The sequence below is a fragment of the Acomys russatus genome, chromosome 15 (genome assembly GCF_903995435.1).
Source record: "Acomys russatus chromosome 15, mAcoRus1.1, whole genome shotgun sequence".
NCBI lineage: Eukaryota > Metazoa > Chordata > Mammalia > Rodentia > Muridae > Acomys > Acomys russatus.
The window spans coordinates 4,685,694-4,707,935 of NC_067151.1; positions in this window are offsets into that span (position 1 = coordinate 4,685,694).

Here is a 22,242-nt window from a genome sequence, read left to right on the forward strand (position 1 = left end):
AAAAAGTGGGACAATGCGTTTTAAATAGTCAAAACAGTATAAAACAAATTTATTGTATACCCTGTTTGAAAAATAGTTAAATATGTGCTGTTATTTACATATTTTTAGATTAGAATTAAATTTAATCATGTATACATGTTTTTTTTTTTTTTTTATCTGTGAAGGTGTCTTTAGAGCACAGGAGAGGACATGAAAACCGCCAGAGGTGGAGACACAGACTATTCTGACTGCTGAGGTTGGGTGCTGAGAACTAAACTCTGGCTCTCTGCAACAGCAGTAAGTGCTCTTAACTGTTGTACCAACTCACCAGCCTCCACAGCAACTCATTATTACCAAGGTTGATGTAAACTTCAGAGTGTGCTATAGACAGTGAAATGAATTAAATACATTATGTATAAACAATAGTTCAGGTATGTGGCACATGGTCTGGATGTCATGCACTAAGAGAATCAATGAGATTTCTTAATTTTATGAGTGACACTAACTATGATTCATTTAAGAAAACATATAATGATCTGTCAATGAAGCACAGGAGATTGCTTCCATCTTAAATAAGCGAACTGAAAGCAACACCTATCTGGAAAGTTGATTTTCTCTATTACAATGGTTGGTACAGTTTTATAAATTATGAATGTGTTGTTTTCATAGTGACAAATTTTATGGCTAAGGGAGTGCAGACTGACTTTCCAGTTTACAGGGAGAATATAGAATTTAGGTTGGTATCAAGCAGCTAGGCACAGAGCCCACAGCTCAAAATTATCCATGAGTTGAAGACAGCCATTGTGTCTGAAGCCATAAAGTTATGGAATAAGAGACATTAGCCTTCTCATAAGGAGAGACTTTCCCTGGCAGGTGAGGTTTGTCACTCCACTGCCAGTGGTCAGCTTTGGAGAGAATTCTGGGTTTTATTTTGCTGTTACTGCCCTGATTGTGCTATCACTGGGAACTCTCCCAATAGCTCCAAGCTAATTTTCAGATGTTCTTCATAACATTAAGAATATCTTAGTAGGAATTAACAGAATAAACATATAGATTTTTTATTGAATGCCCCAAACAATGAGCTTATGTTTAAATTAGTAATATCTTCAAGTCTCAGCTAAGTTTGTTAATCAACAACAGCAACTGAGCTTCCACTGTGTGCAGTGATTTTTAGTTGATGAAAGCTGGCATAACAGATGAAATCCTCTGCCTTCAAAGGTTGCGGAGGGAAAGGATTTAGTGGATGAATATGCAACCATAGTATATATTAATTTCAGAATTCACAATTTTATATGAAAATGGATGAAATTTCTAATAGATGTCTATTTTAGCTGGATTATCTATATAAAAACATACTTGATTTCTTAAATAAAGACTTCATGGCTGCAAGGAATGTGATTAGTTAACAGAAACAGCTTATACCTTTTTCTACCTCAGAGCTCCTGACAACAGCCACCTTATTGTCAGGATGGCCCTTACCAATGACTGAGCAGAGAAAGTAGCTATGCAAGATATTGGTAGACACTGCCACTGGGCAGTCCTTGCTCAAGGTCCTACTGCAGAACCTGCACTGTGGCTTCATCATCCTCCTTAAATTGATTTTCATAGTTATTTATCAGAGGTTTACCAATAGTTTTTAAATACATGCATTTTTTTCATGAACGAAAACCAGACTTTTATTGTTTATTTCTAATATTATATAAAGAATTAAAATGTTAAAAGTACTGCTACAAGCTACAGTATAGCTAAATCTTGGAAATCTATGCCAAGTGAAACAAGCCGGTCATAAACCTATTGTATAAAAAAATATTGTGCTGTTAGTCGACTTTTCTAAAATGTCTGGAATAGGTAAATCACTAATGACAGAAAGTAGAAAAAATGGTTGCAAGAGACCTGGTAAGAAAAGAGATAATGATGACTGCTAATGGGATGACAATTTTTGGAGGGGGTTGTGCTGGATTGAATAAGAGGCCTCCACAGGCTCATATATTTGAATGTTTAGGGAGTGGCATTAGGAGGTGTGGTCTTGTTGAGGCAGGTATGGTATTATTGGAGGAAGTGTGTCACTGCAGATGGACTTTGGGGTTTCAAATGTGCAACCCAGGCTCTGTGGTTCTTTCTTCTCTCAGATCCGGTCACAGAACTCTCAGCAACTTCTCCAGTATCATGTCTGTGCTGCATACTGTCACTCTTCCCGCCATGATGCTAATGGACTAAGCCTTTGAAACCCAATTAAAAGCTTTGTTTTTTAAGAGTTTCCATCCAAATGGTGGTGGCTTATGCCTTTAATCCCAGAACTCAAGAGAAAGAGGCAAGCAGATCTCTGTGAGTTCAAAGCCATCATGTCCTATAGAGAGAGTTCCAAGACAGCCAGAGTAATACAGAGAAATACTGTTTCAAAAATTAAAACAAAACAAAACAAAACCCCAAAACAACAATGAAAAAGGGTTTCCAGAGTCATGGTGTCTCTTAACAGCAATAGAACATTGACTATGGCTGGCTAGTAAGAAAAATGCTCTAAAATTGGATATGGTAATGGTACTATAGCCTTATTATATCTACAAGGTTTGTCTATAAAAATGGAAAAAACATATAAGCAGTGCAGGAATTTTTTTTGTTGATGACTTTACCTCAGTGAAATGAATTAAGGCATTTAGAGGCTGTTTTTAAATAATGATCCAGCTCATGAGCAAACGGCCCCTGTCCATCCTTTACTCATATCTGTCATTTCTCAGCACATTAGCAAAGCAAACCTCTTCTACTGATGACAGCTGAAATCAAGTTTACATGCAACCTAGCTGGTTTATCTTGAGAGGATACAAAAATGAAAAGCCAAGGAACCCTGGGGGTATCCTCCCTAATGGCTTGTTTTTATTTCTTTGTGATTAGGATATTCAGGGTACAGATAAGCATACACCAGTAGCATGCTGCCTGGCACTTCCCTATAGAATATGATAGCTAAGTATGTTGTGTGTCCCACATTTAAAGTAAAGTATGTGAAGCCACTGGGAGTAGAAGTGACACACATGAAGAGGAGTGGCTGGCTCTGCAATGACTGACTGGCCTGTTTTCTTCTTTGTAAACTCTGTGGAGGATCAGGTTTCTCAAGCCTTCTGCCTTGTGAGAAGTAGGTGCTTATGGTAAGAGATTGCCTTATCCTTAAAGCCACAAGTATCATATGATCACGATGCTGACACATTATGAGTTGCATTTAATAAAAAAAAGACAAAGACATTTGACTCCACAGACAGATGTCAGTTAGGCAGGTAACTGTCAGCCTTGCTTCTAAAGTCTACCAGAAAGTGGAGAAAGAGGATGAGGGACTGCTTCTACCATGTGAAATGCAAGTGTTGTTGAACTGGCAATGAACTACACGTGCATCATGGACAGTACCTAAGGTTCTTTCCACTGCCTGTAACTTCATATGTAAAGATCACTTCCAACTCAAGATGCTTACAACAGGAAGAAGCATATGCTATATTAAGAGAGTTAAGAGATGGGAACAGCGATTCATATAAGGAGATGGGTGACAAAGGGGCCCGTGAGGGTCTCTTATGTTATTCTTCAAACAAGTATAAATATTTGCTGACACAGGACCAATGATAATGAATAAAGAAAATTTCAGAATTTTCCTGTTAGACATCTGCATGCATCACACATTACATTTGGTCTCCAAGTCTCTATCACTCGAGAGGCATCTAGCTAATGTAGAGAAAACGAACTTCAAAATACTATTCTACATTTAAAACATTTGGTTCTTTAATGCTTTACAAATACTGAAAAGGGAATTTTGTCCTAGCATGTCTCCCGTACTTTTCCCCTATTTTAACCTCGATTAAAAAATGTTATTTGAAATAGGCGCTAATTTCCAAGCTTTTCTAAATAAAAATGTAAGTTTCAGCTGGAAAGTATACACAAGTACAAAGATCATATCCTAATGTGTGCGCTTGAACCTTCAGGTGAATAACTCACTGCTATCCAGAAGTCTCCTGAGCCACACACACATGCAATCAAGAGATGATGAACAGGGAGTGTCTCTCCTGCCTTGGGCAACACTCTCAAGCTAACCCTTGCAGAACTCCCAGGCAGATATTTCCTTTGACTTCTTAGGTAAAATTTGTTCCCAATGTGAGGCTGAATGTCGAGTTTCTACCTACCAATTACCTAATAAAAGTGGGAAACCGCCTTTAATGTGTGGGAGACAGACTTTCTGCCAAGAGCACATTTCCTCTCTCTTTAACCAGAGCTCTAATTACTGGTTTCTCCCTGATACCTATTATCAAAAGACCTCCAAAGACAATCTTATTTTCCCCTCCTCTGTCCTTCATAACTTCTTGCATTGTTCTCCTCACATTAGGTCTGTGCAGCTTGCAGACACCCCCAGCGTCTGAGCTCTGCATTTGTTAAGACTACTCCTAAAAGTGCAACTATCCCATTCATCTACACACAGGCCCTTCTGTCTTATCACTTCCTCTGTAGACAGATATTCTCATCTTCATTCAACCCAGCCCAGATACTGTGCTCTTCTTTTCAACTTTTTCACACCTTTTGGAATTATTTTCAGAAGGTGCAAAATATTTCTTGATTTTACTGAAACGTGTGTCCGAAAATCTTTTAGTGCTTTACATTAATAGGTACTACTTGCTCTAAGAAGGTTTTTTATCATTAGTTTCCTGCATTCATGCCTCATGATCCCAGCTTAACTTGAAACTACACAGGCCACTTTCTATCTGCCCTCACCTCTTAATAGCAAGAGGAGGAATTCAGGTCCGATGAGAACTCTCATTGGTGAAGTCCTGTAGGTATTAGTATCATTTAATTCTACTCTCTCAGAATTAAGCTGGCAGTTAAACAATCAAAACTGCTCATTTTAATCTATCAATAGTCTCTTCCATTTGGATCAGTGTGATTAACAGCTGTACACTTTCAAATCACATTTCCCTAAATTCATTCTTTAAGGAAAATAGCAATTAGCTTCCTATTATAGACAGTTTAAAAAAATCTGCACACTGATTAACATGCTCTCAGCTTAATTTGAATCTACAAATATTCAAAAGAAAACAGCAATAAAATAGCAGGGATAATACATTTATATTTCTTTAATACAGTAATAAAGTATTCTTGAAAAAGCAGGACTACATATTTTCATTCTCTAAGTGATAAATTGGAAACAGAGCAACAAAACCCAATAAAATAATATTATAGAAAAAAAGAGTAAAGAATTCATGGAATTAGAATTAATTGAATTTATTATTGTGTTTTCAGACTTAAGGTTAGCAAATATTTCATGAAGTGTACATCAACTTTTATCATAATTATAAAGCTTAAAATGGTGCTGGGACAACTCCAAGCTTCACCCTTCTGAAATATAAAAGATTTGTCTTTGTGCCTGTCACATGCATTTAATTATGAATATGCATTATTTGCATGTGTCCATGAACAAATTTTCTTTCCCTTATGTCTCCATACCTCTTTACTGGAATGAAAACATGTTTGTACTTTTGAAATACCTCTAGAAATATCCACTTTTTTTATAACTTCCTTCCAAATTCAATCTCACTTAAGTTCCTACAACCTTAGCCACCCTTATTGTGGGCTGTCCTTGTTGGTATTTTTGTAACTAATGATATAATGACATAGTTCCCCTTTCTCCAGATGTAAAGTGCTCCATTTTCTGTGTAGAATGAAAGCTCAGCATCTTACTCAAGCACGCTACCCCTTGTGAGCAGGTTAAAATCCATGCCCTTAGGTTCACTTCTAGGGATTTCCGCACCAGTCATCACCCACCCTATACCTACTGGGCATTATTAGAAACAACCAGTGTCTCTCGAACCTCTTAAGAGCTGTGCTCTTGAACACTAGCATACATGCCTGCATCTCTTCTACATTCAGGAAGAACTGTGGCCCTAGCACTGGGATGTATGTTGCCTAGAACATTAATTTGCACTCAGGAGAAACCCATATTCCATTCACCTCTGCTTTCAGCTTTGTCTTGAGTCCTCAGATAGAAGTGAAGATGTTCTTATCACATTGTGAATGTTCTCTAATTTTTCTGTGTTTCCTGAGTGTGTGTGTGTGTGTGTGTGTGTGTGTGTGTGTGTGTGTGTGTGTTTATATGTGTAAATATTTCCTCCACTGGAGATCAAGAGCTTTATTTGCTCTTTTATTCCTAAAGTATCAAAGAGCAATGGATGATCTAGCTTAATAATATGAATGATAAATGTGACAAACTAAACATTAATGTATCTGAACTTCAGAAACATAACAATTCAAACTACATAAGTTATAAACTAATTCTGATTTAGATAGGTTCAAACAGAAATATAATAGTGTAATAGCATTTTAACATAAAGAATATAATTGCAACTATATCTTAGGAAAATATTGCAAAGTGAATATTAAAACTACGTGAGAAAATAATTTAAATTATCTGCAAACAATTGAAATGGAAGTTATGTATTTTTCAACATAACTTATAAATTCCTTAATACAAAACACTTGCTGGGTTGTGTTAACACTTGGAGAGAATTTTTACTAATACATTCAGTCAAGTAATTTTTAAAATGCTATTCATTCTACCTACCCGCTGGTGAAAAGGCCCGTGTTCCTCTTTCCAGCTTACAGTCTCTGTGCACACTGCCATGCCGGAAGGCAGATTATACATCAGTCTTCTATCACCTGTCGGGTCTCATTCCAAGCTGGCAGCCGTGTGGGTGCAGATAAAGCCTGATATCAGGTTTCTTTCTCCTTTATTTTACCACAGTGGTAACATTACCCAGAGATGTACACTATTTGTCAGTTTCTGTAAATACAACCCTATGTCTCTGTGTGTGCCTGTGAAATCTGATTTTGCTATCCATTTATACAGACAACAAACTAAACAACTTGATTCTTGTGTTAAATAGGTTTTCATAGAAAAATAATCATTGGCACAATTTCTAAAGATATATAATTAATATTTTATATTGGAATTTATAAAAGCATATAGGATGGCAAAGATATAAAAATCTCTATAATATAAAATTACTAGAAAAATAAAATGCTTTTTAGCTGCTATAGTAAGAGATAATAGACAACTGGGCTTAGGTACTGAATATCTTGAATAAAGACTATAAGAATGTTAAAATAATTTTGAGGAAATAATGAATTAAAAATAAAAGATAAGAATTCAGAAAATTACATAGGTGGCCTCAAAGACAAATACATGAAGCCTTTTAGACAAAATAATGTGGCAGCATAGAGTACTGACAATTTAGGTATATTTAAGTTGTATTTTAAATGGATTTTCTTCATTAGTTAACCATGACAGAATATAAAATTGGTTATGGAATATGAAAGTAAGATTATCATAAAATAAAAACAAAATATTTCAGACAATATTATCTATTATAATATACCTGGTAGACTTTTAATAAATTTAGACATTTAACCACTGAAAAATATGGGAAAGGTTTAGAAAACTGAAATAATATTTATGCCAATAATAACTTTCATAAAAATAGTTTTGTATGAAATTGGACTCAGCCTCATTAAAGCACTGGAAGCAGGAAAATCTTTATTTCTCAGTTGTCTGAACCTTGATAGCACCAACCAGATGAACAATAGAATCAATCAGGCAGCAGCTGACAGTGCGGTTCTTGACAGTTTTGAAAGCAGTGTATTGTAGCTGCAGTTTAAACACATATTTTAAACAACTGTGAAAAGAAACAACATTAAAACTATGGACATCAAGGAAGGACATAAAGAAAATAATGTATCTGAAAGAATATGAGAACATTTTTTCCAAAACTTAAAGAGCAAAGATGTCATTAGAAGTTCTTTCATAACACTTAGTTATATTTATTTTGGAATAAATATAAAAATATACCAAGCAGTAAGGCTTGGATTTAACAAAGATAAAGAAAGATAAGAAAACATCTGTGGAAATGTTAATGAATTCAAAGAAATATTAATTTAGTAAATTTATCATTTTATTAATATGAAAGATACTGATAACTAATACTGGTTGTAGTAAGCAAGGATTTAAAGTTTTAATTACATGGCAAGTAGTAAAATCCTTGGCTCAAACCAAGAACACAGATACAATGGAGACTGGCTGTTCAGGAGTTGTGAAGTGCACAAAATGCAAAGCTATCCATTTAAGATCTGTCAAGTCCCACAACATACAGGGATTTCAGCTTATTCTGTAGAATTACTTAATAACACCTAAGTCTTGCTAGAATGCAAGCTCTCAGAAAACAGAAAGTTACCAGTCAAATTCCATGGTGCATGCCGATAACAAAGACTATTGAAAAGAAGACATCCAGTAAACAGTTGGTAAATAAATGGTTCTAAAGGAAAACTCAGAATATTGAGAAACTCTGAACTAACTCATGTTCATATAAAATAATGACTAAAATAAAACATTACAATAATAAACATACTAGTCATTGCCTGAGTGGAAAATACCTTGTTAAGACTACTTTGTAGAAGTTGTCCTTTCATGTAAAATTAAAAATAACTTATAAATCTGCAGCTTTCCTCGCTTGTCACTCTTCTCTGTGCTACTTCTGACTTTCACCCCACAAGAGTTTAAGAGTTATTAAAGAAAGAGACAACCCTCAAGAATCTGGGACTAGGTGTACATCAACAATGCTTGCAATTGTAAGAACAGGCTGAAAACTGGCCATACAGGGCTTCTACACACTCACAGTTGGGATAATCCCAAATGAATGCGAGTACTGACTACCACCATCGGTCTGAAATGAGAAAGAAGGTGACCCACACAGGCATTCTCAGGGAAGGCAGAATGTGCTCCTTTAATTCAATGGCTTCAAGACATTCTTAGTCTGACAGTTTCAGAACAAAATGCCAGAACCTTTCATAGTTGAGAGATGTACAGCTGATGTGGCCCTGAGACAGACTCCCATAAATGAAAACAAGGCTGTTCCCCAGGATTTTGTGTCTGAGCTCCAACAATACTAGTAGCTGTAATATATGTACAGCTGGGTGTACAATAGGGATGGGTAGCTTTCTCGATCATTTTGTTACTTTTCTTCTCACTGTCAACACTGTGAGGTGAGGATATCACATTCCTCCTTGGCAGGCAGGTGTTGTATGAGGGGAAAATTCAAGTGATAGAAAATAATGTAAACAATTTCTCTTGTAATCATTTTTGTCAAAAGATGGCATTCTTTTGAAGAATATAAAAATCCAAGCTATCTGCAAAGATGCCCTAAATATTACATTCAAAAATAAATAGCAAGGAGTCACCCTGAAAGGCTGAAGTTGGGCAGCACTGTCATCAGTTAATACAGGGAAGACACATGTGCACTTGCTAGTATCTTCCCTTTCCATTGTTGCATTGAAACGGGCATAATTTTGAGCATTTTAAAATGCTAGGAAACTATTTTCTAACGCTGTGTAGGTGAAGGGAGGTGAACGGAGTGGTCCACAGGCTAACAGAGTCAGAGAGGTGCTGTGATTGGTTCAGCACTTCCTCAGAACACAAAACTCTTTGCTACTGTTAAAGAAAACTTGTACTAACTAAACTAGGATGACACTGTGGGTTCAAGAACTTCACAAAAATTAATGTTGTTCTCATTTTATCTATATAAATAATCATTTCATCTGGCATAGAATCTAAAATTTGAGAGCTTCGGAAATAAATATGAACAGCTCCCTCTACCCCTCCACATCCGTCTATGTGTTTCTTATAGCACCCACATTAAGACACTTGGTTGGGTTTTATTTTCCTGGTCATTAAATTCTCCTTTCTATTATTTCCATGCTGTGAAGTAAACAGAGAGAAACAGAAACAAAGGCAATAAGAAGTTAGCTGTACTTGTATAAATTCCAAGTAGTCCATGAAATAGTATGCCTATTACATTTGCATCAGGTTATATTTCAGCACACAAAGAAATTTCTCTTTTTTTTTTTTTTTTTTTTTTTTTTTTGTCCTTAGGTGCAATCTAGTTAGCTAGGTTTGGTGTTGCATATCTGTAATACCAATGTTTGGAAGCATAAGGCAACAGGCCCACACACTGAAGGTCATCTCCAGCGCCACAGAAAGACACTGTCCTTCTATCACATATGAATATCACGTATATACCTATATATGAATGATTGAATGCTTGTGTGTATTAGAGAGCAAGACATAGAAATAGAGAGTTGGAGGCTGATATTTATTCCATTTAAAGCTGACCACTTGCGTTTAATCTAAAGTCTTATTATTTTCTTCTATTTCTCAATCTACCTCCATGGTCACAGCTCCTTATCTCCATGGAACCTAAATGGTACAGTAGCTAATCTTGAAAACTTGTTTTACTATTGACTCATGCTTCTGTACCTGTAACTCTGAGAGCTGTCAGTCTTGGCCTTCTATTGGCTGGAACATGAGGCTCTTTATCATTTCACTTCTATGACTCTAAGAGAGGAAGCTACACATAGGGCATACAAGCATTGCACAGGTTAGAACTATGGAACGCACAGTAACTTCTGTCCTATAATTTTAGCTTAGAGTCAACATTGGGTAAACAGTGATGCTCAAGAAAGATTTTGATAAACATTAGCAGAGACTAGAAAGAGTAGCAAGAGGCTAGGCCTTACTCCACAGCAATTACTCCACTTTTACTTTGAAACTCTTGAAAGACAATCATCCACAAGAGCACTCAGGAGCAAATGACTAACATCTGTAATCTATTTCCTCTTCCTTAGCCTCAGTTTCCTCAGCTGAGATACAGGGGAGGGGCACTGGATGAGTGAGTCTCAGCCACCTCAAATATCATGACTCTCAAATTCTTATACATTTTTACATTTTCTCCTTTATTTTTCAACCAGATGAAAGAAAAAAAAAAAAGACAACTGATTCATTGTCCTTTAAAAATCCAATTTCAACCTATTTTCACCCTACAATCTTCATCTTCAACATTTTACGGCTATTTTTCATTTTCTACCCCATTAACACTGGATACATTGCGTGTACACTGATATTCCTCAGCTGCAGTTGGAACGAGTCTGTGATGAATGCCACTTCTATATTTCTCCCTTTTAATAATTTGCCTCAGTGCATAAACCCCCAAGATTTCATGCCATTAATCACTCTATTCATATGCCCCTCTGAACAGAATTAGAAATATAAATTCAACAGTATGTTCAGGGTACAGGCAAATCTGCAGGTAGTTTTAAATATTTAATTTCCTAACATAGTAAGATATTTCACAATAGCATCACATATGTTTCCAAATATTAGAAATACAAAGAGAGACAAAGCCGCTGTGATGGATTAATTGTGCTGGGAACAATGGAGGTGTCTTAGTTATGTTGTGAGATTTACTTGTTGCATTAGGAAGCTACATTATTACAATTCAAATCCTAAATACGAAGTCATAAAGTCCTTCCTACAGTGAAGTATCAAGGAAGTATTTTTTGCATGGATTGATTTATTTATAAGAAGCTACATACATGAAAAACATTTAATTTCATAATTATATTACATTTAAAGCAATGTTTCAATTTTCCCACCTTTGGCAATATGATACAAAATACTAAAATTAATACTGACCACTAAGAGAACAAACTCATTTTCATGGTTTGGCAACAGTAAATTGCAGAATCCCTCGAACTTGAGCCCCAAAACTGCCTCAGGACTCCAGGAAACTGACTCTTGGACTCAGTATGGGTCTCCAAACTTACCGTATACCACTCTGATATTTTAAATATTTATTTAGACTGTGAAGACATAAATGGTAGCACAGAATCAGTTATGTTTTCTCAAATTCGCTGTGCTGCAGCCAGAAGGACTCCTGTGTATAGAAGAACAGCATGTGGACATGCCTGTGCATGGCTAGCAAAAGTCAGAATTACAGCAGTGATGACAGTTGAGCTTGCTTGAGAATAAAGATTCATCATCCCAGGCAAAACCGATTTCTAATGCAGACTTCTAGACTATCTTCATTTTTAACTGAAATATATTTCTTTACCGAAAATTAGATAAAGATCCAGCTAATTGCATCGATAAGTGATTAATTGGTACGTTGCTATGTGAGCAGTTACTTGATTTGCACATATTTAAGTGATGTTTATTTCAAATGCACTTATAGTAGCAAGCATTAAATTTGGCTCAATAGTTCAGGATGGTAAGTGTAACTGAAGTAATAATTGGCCCTGATGAAAGACCGAAAGCAGAATAAAGCAGGAATAAATTGTTTGTGACATTTTATCTGCAATGATACAAAGATACCCAAATAGCTCTAGGTTGTATGCTTTCTTCTCTGCAGATTCAAGGTATGTGTAAAAGGGAAAACAAAGAACTAAACGCCACACCATTACAAATATCACAAATGTAGGCTACATTTCATGGAAGCGCGTAGCAAAAAATGACAGGGCACGATGATGTGTCCATGAAATTTCAGAGGCCTGTACATTCCTTTGAAGATTTGATTAAAAGAAAAATGCCCCAGTAAACAGACAATAATATTGCTATTGCCACAGAACAATGAAGTCCCTCAGCATTTACATACTGGGTAATATAAAGGGAAGATTTTCATCACCTAATCATTTTAAGAAAGGCAGTTTGTTCCAAATATTTTCAGTGATGAATTTTATATTTTTAAAAAACACTGTGATTTGTCAAATCCAAGGAAAGTCAGGACAAATGGCAAACGGTGGTACTTATTACATACCAAAGCACACATTGGCCACTAGGCTCATTCAGTACCTGTGGTGGCTGCCCTAGCCAGTCCCCTACCCTCAAGCTCTCTAGCCCAAGGGCTTCCCTTCCCCCAGCATCTGAGTCCTGTAAATACCTGCCATTTCAGCCAAGCACTCTCTTTGCCTTTTTGTATTATTCTCCACTTTATTCACTCTCACTCTCCTCATTTTATCTCCTCTGATGGTCTGGTTCAATCCAGACCCTTCCAGATTCCTCTGGCTGTACTCTCTCTCATATCTATTATAAAATCCTTCTCCTAAACCACACCTGGAGACCGTCATCTTCTCATTTCATTCATGATCCAGTTCTTTTTCCTCCTAACATAGTGCCTTCTCTTTGATTTGCCATTTTTCTCCAAAAAGAGAAAAAGAAAAATAGAAAAGAAACAAAATAAAGTCAGAATGTTTTAATTATAAGTACTAACTTACAAATTTTTTATGAAAATATATGTCCCACTACAATTTTTGTTCTAAGTATTATCAGACAAAGTGCATTTTCTAATTACTCTGTTGACTATCAGATGACTTTTAAATGACAAGTGCATGCCACAGAATAAGTGGTATCAAAATCATTTAGATTTGTTAATTATGTCTGTAGGATAAAATCTTAAATAAAGAAGAGTCTGTGCATAGCATGATTATTTCCTCTGGGAACTTTTGTTTTCTTTTTTGAATAAATTAAAAACTGTTTTTTTTTTCCAATTTGGACACATATTTCTTTTAGATATAAGACTTTTTTTTTAAAGATAACATCTTACTGTTCCCCAGATCTGATGAAAATTGCCAGGTACACTTTTCCTTCCTATTCATATTCCTAACAAGAAAAAGTTGAAACAAACAAACAAACAAACAAACACAAGGAAAACAACAACAATGGCTAGGGCAACAGAACAGAATGAAGAACAAATGAACATTGTTCTTCTTGTCATGACAAAGTAACATTTGTGTCCTGCAGTGGTGGATACTACTGTTCATAGCTTTACTGCTCCAGATATAACCAAGATGCCACTATGAAGCTACCTCTTAACCCTGTGCACAGAAACCGCAGCAACAGCAATAGTCTGGCCTATATGTCAGGCAGCAACACCCAGCTCTAAAGAGGTAGCTGTCTCCCTGGCAAAGCTACGCTGTTTATTTTGAGTGATGTTTCAGGTAAGTAAGTAAATTCCACATGACAAAGAAATCTAAAAGCAAATAGAAGGATCTCACTAAATCTGTGGCTCACCTTTCAGACTGACCACAGCCACAGCCTCAGTGCTCTACTGTATGGGAGAACATTTCTCTCTTTGAAGGAACATAACCAATATTTGCAATATTGTTTGGTCTGCAAAGTTTAATATTAGGTTAGAGAATTACCCTAGATTTTTGTTTTTCCTACAAAATTAGTACTGAAACTTCTTCCTAGATTATTGTGCAAACCAGAAGAGTAGTGGCTTGTGGCAGCATTCTCCTGCATAACATCAACATGGTGATGGGGTTCAGGATGACGGGACCTATGGTACTAATTAGGCTTTTTCACTTTCTTTTTTCACACATCAGGGAAGAAAGTCCCCTGCATATAAAATCGCCACCTGTTTTATCTGCTTTGTAGGAGATTGGGAGGGTTACATAGTGAATATACAACGTCCTATATAATACAAAATAATGTATATAATATATAATATAATAGCTAAATAAAGTTGAAATTCCTGAATTTCTTATTTATTTTTTAAATTTTTTTATTAATTTATTCTTGTTACATCTCAATGTTTATTCCATCCCTTGTATCCTCCTATTCTCCCCCCTCCCCATTTTCCCATTATTCCCCTCCCCTATGACTGTTCCTGAGGGGGATTACCTCCCCCTGCATATGCTCATAGGGTATCAAGTCTCTTCTTGGCAACCTGCTGTCCTTCCTCTGAGTGCCACCAGGTCTCCCCCTCCAGGGGACATGGTCAAATGTGAAGCACCAGAGTATGTGAGAAAGTCATATCCCACCCTCCACTCAACTGTGGAGAATGTTCTGACCATTGGCTAGATCTGGGTAGGGGCTTAAAGTTTACCGCCTGTATTGTCTTTGGCTGGTGCCTTAGTTTGATTGGGACCCCTGGGCCCAAATCTGCCTATCATAATGTTCCACTGGTAGGTTTCTAGGACCCTCAGGCCTTATAGTCAACCATTAATAAATGGGACCTCATAAGGCTGAGATACTTCTGTAAGGCAGGAGACACTGTCAAGAGAACAAAGCAACAGCCTACAGACTGGGAAAAGATCTTCACCAACCCTACATCTGACAAAGATCTATATCCAAAATATATAGAGAACTCAAGAAATTAAACACCACCAAACCAAATAACCCAATTGAGAAATGGGGCTTGGAACTAAACAGAGATTTCCCAACAGAGGAATATCAAATGGCTGAGAAACACTTAAAGAAATGCTCAACCTCCTTAGTCATCAGGGAAATGCAAATCAAAACAACTCTGAGATTCCATCTAACACCCATCAGAATGGCTAAGATCAAAAATTCAAGGGACACCACATGCTGGCGAGGATGTGGGGAGAGAGGAACACTCCTTCATTGCTGGTGGGAATGCAAACTAGCACAGCCACTTTGGAAATCTATCTGGTGCTATCTCAGAAATTCCTGAATTTTTTAATGCCAATATATTTCGATTTCATAACACAGAATAAGAGATATCTTTGTAAGTTTGGTTCGAGAGTGTTCAGAACTTGTGTAATTCAGATTTATCTATTGAAAATAATATTTGTTTTGTACCATGAAAGCTAGTCCTCAGGAAGGAAGCTTTTAGGTCAGTACAAGCTCAGTGGACTTTCATGAATGCCTGGAAGTATGTGGTATCTTCAGCAATACAGACAATCTTCTACCTGTTGAGAAAAAGCAAGGGCAATAGCAAAATCCTGTAATGCTTTGAGAGTCTCTTAGACAACCCTGACCAACGGTTCTAAAGAGGTTTTTCATAACTGGTCCCGAGGGTCTGCTTAGATGGTTTTTGGCTCTTGGAAGGAGCGTTATCAGCCAAGATGAGAAAGTTTCATTTAAACTATACATGTGCTCTAAATGGTTTCAGATAGATATGTGGTGGTATGATTCATTATTACTCCTTTTCAGACATCCTTACTGCCATTTTAGCCTCTTTTCTTCTTTAGTATTTATATCTCTTTTCCTCCCTAATTAAAGCCTTGAATTGCCAGCTTTCTGGATCAGGTTGCCTGTACCCTGATTATACCCTCCCTGCTACATCCCAACCCAGCATTGGTCTGGTTTACTTTCCAGGTTTCTGTAGTTACTCCTGGATATGTACTCAACTCTGAAGATTTGGAGTTAGGAGCCTCCAATGAGACAGAATATGCAACATGTTTTCCTTGGTCTAAGTTACTTCACTCAATATGATTGGTACTGGTCATTCAATATGATTGGCATGAAAACACTAAGTGTACAGTGTGGCACACATAACTTTGTGGTAACCAATAACTCCACAATTAGATGAAGGACTTGCTTAATTAAAGGGAAACCATGCCTTTTCCTGGAAATTTAGGCAACTACCAGGGCTCAGTATACCTATAGATCTTGAAAGAGAATTTACAACCACTACTTTACAAAGCCGGCATAATTCCTGCCTACATCCTAAATATTTGCCTTTATATCTACAGGCAAGTAAGAATCTTGTTCCTCATGAAAAAAACTTCTTTTTTACAGCATAAGGAGACCAATAGAGAAAGAACACAATCAGTCAAAATGTAGAGTTGTGGAGCCCAACCCCAATGCACACTTCTACAAAACAACTTTAATACCTAAGGCTTAGGGAACATTAAGGAAGAGGGGATGGACCGACTGTAAGAACTAGAGAATCTGGCCATTTGCTGTGAGATGTGCCTCCTAGCAATGTCATAAGCTATACTCATAAAGGCTAAGCAACTTATTGCCTAACCATGAGTGAACAAGGATGAGGAGGACAATAGATATAGATAAGGGAAAGCCCAGAAGACCTCAACCCTACACAGAGATGTACAGGAAAGTACAGAAGGTTGAGATTGAACAAAAAAATCTTCCTCAAGAAACAGTACACCATTGGTTATCTATTCCCAAATGATCAGTCTTGAAATTATATATATACAAGTAATATAATACAAAATAAGCAAATGGTATTTAAGAACATACATATATATATGTTTGTATATATATATAATTGCTCAGAGTGTATATATATATACATATATATATATATATCACATATACATACATATAATCACAATTAATGAAACAAAGAGGACAATAATTTAAAAGAAACTAATTAGAGGGTTCAGAGTGAAGAAAAGTAAGAAGGAAAGAGTATAATCACAATATAAATTAAAAAATAATAGGATTAAGGAAAATATAATATTTAATTACTAAGAATATGATTTGATCAGTAAAGTATGCAAGCATAAAGCCATAAGCCTGGCTCTCCATACCCTGTAGGAAAGGTGGATGATGTCATGCTAGGTGGCAAGCTCTGGAGGTGGGAAATATGTCTCACAGCACAAGGTGGAAAGTGATTGTGGAAGAAATGTGTTATTGACCTTTAGCCTTTAGAAAGAGGCATCTATAGTATATGTTTGTGTTTGATATCCATACAAAAGAAACCAATGAATTCTAAACCATGAAAGTGTTTGGGATACATGAATCTTGCTTCTTCCTCCTGTATACTCATCTTCCTTAAGAACTACTCCTAAACACAAGCGCATATATATATATATATTGCGTGTGTGTGTCTGTGTGTATCTTACAGATTAACAAGAAAGTATATTATGTTCAACCCATGTAGGTATAAAATGAAAATTCTGTCTCTCTTTTATAAATGATTTATTTTATTTTTAATTTGTTCACTTTACATTCCAATTTTTGTCCCCTTCCTCATTGCCTCCCAATCACACCCCTGCTCCCTCATCCCCATACCACCTTCCCCTAGTCCTCAGAAAGGGGAAGCCCTCCTCCCCTAATATCTGATCTCACTCTATCAAGTGTCATCTGGACTATCTGTATCGTCTTCCTCTGTGGCCTGGAAAGGCTGCCTTGCTAGGAGGAAGTGATCCATGAGTGGACATCAGAGTCCATATCAGAAGTAGTCCCTACTCCCCGTATTATGGTACACAAGGAAACTGTGCTGCCTAGCTGCATCATCTGAGAGGAGGGTCTAGGTCCTCTTCATGCGTGGTCCTTGGTTGATGCATCAGTCTCTGCAGCAACCCCTCCTTTGCCCAGATTTGTCTTAATAGCAAATGAATATATATATCTGGATTTTCATATAAATTTTCAAAGATATATGAGTTCCCGTCTTTAAGAACAAGCCACTTAAAATACCTGAATCATCCCAGAGTGCCCACGGGAATTCAAATTAGCGACATAACACTGAGCTATCACAATGTGAACCCGGGAATTCAAATTAGCAACATAACAAACCCTGAGCTATCACAATGTGATGTCTGTAAACAGCTGCCAAATTGTGGTAGCACAAATGCAAGACAGATTTTTTTAGTTAATACAAAATTTCAAGAAAAATATGGTTCTTTCAGAAAGATATGAGAGTGAATCTACTTCAATCCTAACTATGTGGGATGTTTGCTGGAATAATTATTTGTATATATATATCTCCCTCAAATCCTTCATAAAGTATAGAAAGAAGCATTTACAGATTAAGAAAACAGTCTGGATTAATGCTACCAGAAAACAAATAATTAATCTCATTAATAAATGTTTAAATTTGCTTCTTTAAAATTAAGTGATATGAGAAACTGTGATATATCAGGATCTAAATCTAAATTGCCAGTCATATTTTACAGCAACTGGACATTTGTGTGCAGCATGACGCCACTAAGGCATTTAGAAGTAAAGAAATATCTCTCGTGCTTATACCTGGAGTGGGAAACAATGGACTCTATTGCATACAATCCTTTCTTATGCTTCTTGGATGGTTACAAGGAGCAAAGCTGGCCAAGGAGGTATATGTCATCTAAGCATAAAGCTTCCCTTTGTTAAACATTGGCTTTCTATGAGGGTACTATCTGATCCACCCACATTCTCTTCCCCACTGATACTGACCCATTGCATTAGATTTTGAGACTTGTTCCAGCAACACAATAAGAGAGGGAGGAAAAAGAATGTTCATTAAGCATCTACACTTCCCTTGGCCCAAATATACTTTTGTGTATTTTATTATATAATTTTAAAGTAACTGATAAGTATTAGAAAATGTGCGTATAGAGCCAGGCTTGGTGACACATGCCTGTAATCCCAGCAATGACCGAAGCAAAGGCAGGCAGATCTCTGTGAGTTTGAGGCCAACCTGGTCTACAAAGCAAGTGCAGAGCAGTCACAGAAATCCTGTCATGAAAAACAAAGGAAAAATAAATTAAAAAGCAAAAAGAAAAATCTGTGGGCACAGAGATGAAAATATATGCTATTTTCTTGCATTGAGTCATGTCCATGCTTCGAAAAGGTAAAACACAGTGCTGAAAGGAGGATTTTGTTTCATGGAAAGACAAAGAAAGCACTATTATTTTTTTAAATTTAATTAGCCTAGAGCAAATACTGAGCAATAATTACTTCATCCAAAACTTCCATGCTTCCTCCCATTCAGATTTCCCACATTATGCTTGCTTTTTACTTATCTCTTAAGTCTGGTTCATTTTTCCTGTCTTAAGTTTGTGTAAACATGCCATCATTTTTTCTCAGTATTGCCAATAAAAGCCAACTAGCCAGTGCTGAGCAATACAGACAATAGGGTGGGACAACCTGGTCCAGTTAGGGGAGGAGGAAGAAAAAGAACAAACAGGAGGGACCCACATGGATAGGACCAGGAAATACCAGGAGAAATGTTTTTTGTTCTGTTTTTTTTGTTTTTGTTTTTGTTTTTCAAGACAGAGTTTCTCTGTGTAGCCTTGACTATCCAAGAAAGCACTATTTTTAAAAAATCCAAAAATTTAAAGTTATCTGCCTTTGTTTGAATTTTTCTGTTGGATATTTTAAAAGTAAGGATGGATCCAGGACATAAATCCATTTAGTCCGTTCTGTGAATTTTGGTCTTGAACCGGTTGTTGAGAGAAAAATAGAATCCAATGCATGTGCATCCTTCAGGGTCTTGCAGCAGCAACCATGATGACAAACAAAAAGGACTGGGTCACTTATAGAATTTCCCTCTACCTTTTCAAAGCCGTCCAGTCTCTGCACAAAGGTAGAAATCTGTGCTTTGATTTACCTCTCATGAATTTTGCTAAAACTCCTTCAGGTATTTTATTCCTTAGCTCGTTGAGTACCATCATGTCTCATATGCCGTAACACTCCCATAACACTCTCCTAATTAGATCACAGTCCTGAAGAAGTGAGAACAAAAATTCAGTTCAAAATAACTTCATTAATCTAGATAAAAACGTCGAAACAGTATGACATCAGGTGGTTTCTTCCCAACAAATTTAAACATGGTATAATTTGGGGAAGAGATTCCTGACATAATACAATTCCCAGTGCATAAGGAAGCGTATTTGCATCAAAACTCCATATATGGTACATGCCATTTATTGGAAAAGTGAGGGTTCTAGAGATAGGCTACCTATACTAGCTTAAAAGCCTAGGGAAGGCTCTGGCCAGGTGCCCATTACATGGATGGCATAGAGGTCATTTGGGCTACTGTACCTCTGGTACTTATTGAAAGATACCGGGGAGCCTCTGGCTGTAAGAGTCTTTGAGATTACTAGCTGCCTTGGTCCTTGTCATATGAACTTAATATGACCTGGAGCAACAGATCACAAACATCACCAGGCTACTAAGCATTTCCAATTCTCAGCTTTCTGGATGGGGAAAGAGCTTTTATACCTTTGTTATTAGGAAGACAACCCTGTGTGCTTAACCTTTTTGTTTCTCTCGAGATTTGTGGTTGCACATTATAGTTCCAACACTGACTTTTATTTCTCATCAATTGAGAAAACTATAGCATCTCTTTTAGTTTCCTCATCCTCTAGAAGATAAACTTTGTGAAAAATATAGTGTGGAGATGTAGCTCAGCTTCAGTCTCCAGAAACATACACACACACACACACACACACACACACACACACACACACACACACACACACACACACTTGCACTCATGCACAAACATAGAGTGCAGATATAAAATGGAGAAATGCCATCCATATGCTCAGACATTTTAACACTTGGTCTAGAATTGGGGAGATTTAACTTGCGTGCTCTTTTATGATGAAGTATGTCACTATTTCACTGGAGGAATTGGGACACTTGTCTTCCATTCAGTTTGTGCATTTTGTTTTATTTAAGTGGAAAGAGATGTGATCACTGAGCTTCCTGCTCCTGGTGTCATGCCTGACCCTTACTACCCTGCTTCCCTACCATGATGGATTCACATTCTTCTAAAAACTTAAACTCCCCAGAAGTTTCTTCTATAACGTGCCTTGTTCATGTATTGTACCACAGCAACAGTAAAGTGACTAATACACTCATCCACATAACACGCACAATGGACTTAGTTTGAACATTCCATTTGTGGTGTGGGAATTTTATGGAAAATTTTCTTATCCTAATCACTAAGTTCTTCCTAAGTCATATCCAAGTCTCCTCCTCAGTGTCTACCCAGAAAGCTCTTTCACCTCCAACCTCTTTGTTCAGAGTTAAGCTGATGCCTGTCTCATTAACTTCTTCAACCATAACATCCTTGAACATATTTTCCACCTTTGTTCTTTTTTTCCCATGTAGAACAACGAGAGTTTGCCTTAAGGTATTTGAGTCTGATATGAGTCCATTGAAAATGATTTCCAAACACCACAACTCCCCTTTCTTAGAAAATGAGGTCACAGATAATAGTAAGAATGCTGGCCGTGAAATCCAGTGGTGCTTCAGTGCAGTACAAAAGGAAAGGTATATCCTCTCACAGTTAGTTTTTTAGTGTGTTAAAAGATACAGATGGGTATTGCCAGGAGTTACCCTGTCTCATCGTCAGTGAATCTTTTAAAATAATAAAAACATTTTTAAATGCCATATTTCTATGTTTCTGAGGTTTATGAAGACCTTATCTAACAAATTTACCTAACTTTCTATTGAATCATATCTATCAATTGCACCTAACATGTATATTCTTGTGATAAAAGTAGACTAGTACTTGATATGACCATAATTGATAATGACAAGTTGTGATGGAGATTGATTTATATCCAGAATTTTAAATGCAACAAGAAAGGAAACATGTTTTCTTCAAGGTTGTCAAATACAAATAGCCAAAACTCTAAGAATGTAACATTTATATAATTCCTGTTTGTGTCATGGTTCTTCTTGCTATAGGTAGTTTATTGTATATATGTGTAAAAATATAAATGTATATGTAAATTTTTAATTAAAAAATACAAACTGGAAGCATAGGAACATGAAAAAGGGAACTTTTGCTTCCAGTATAGAGACATCAGAAAATACATAAGAATTGTCTCGTATACTGGAAATTGGAGTGAAGAATTTCTCAGTTACATTTGAGAAGACGCTTTAAGGACATGCATCTTCATCAGGGAGGAGCCACCGGAGGTCATAGC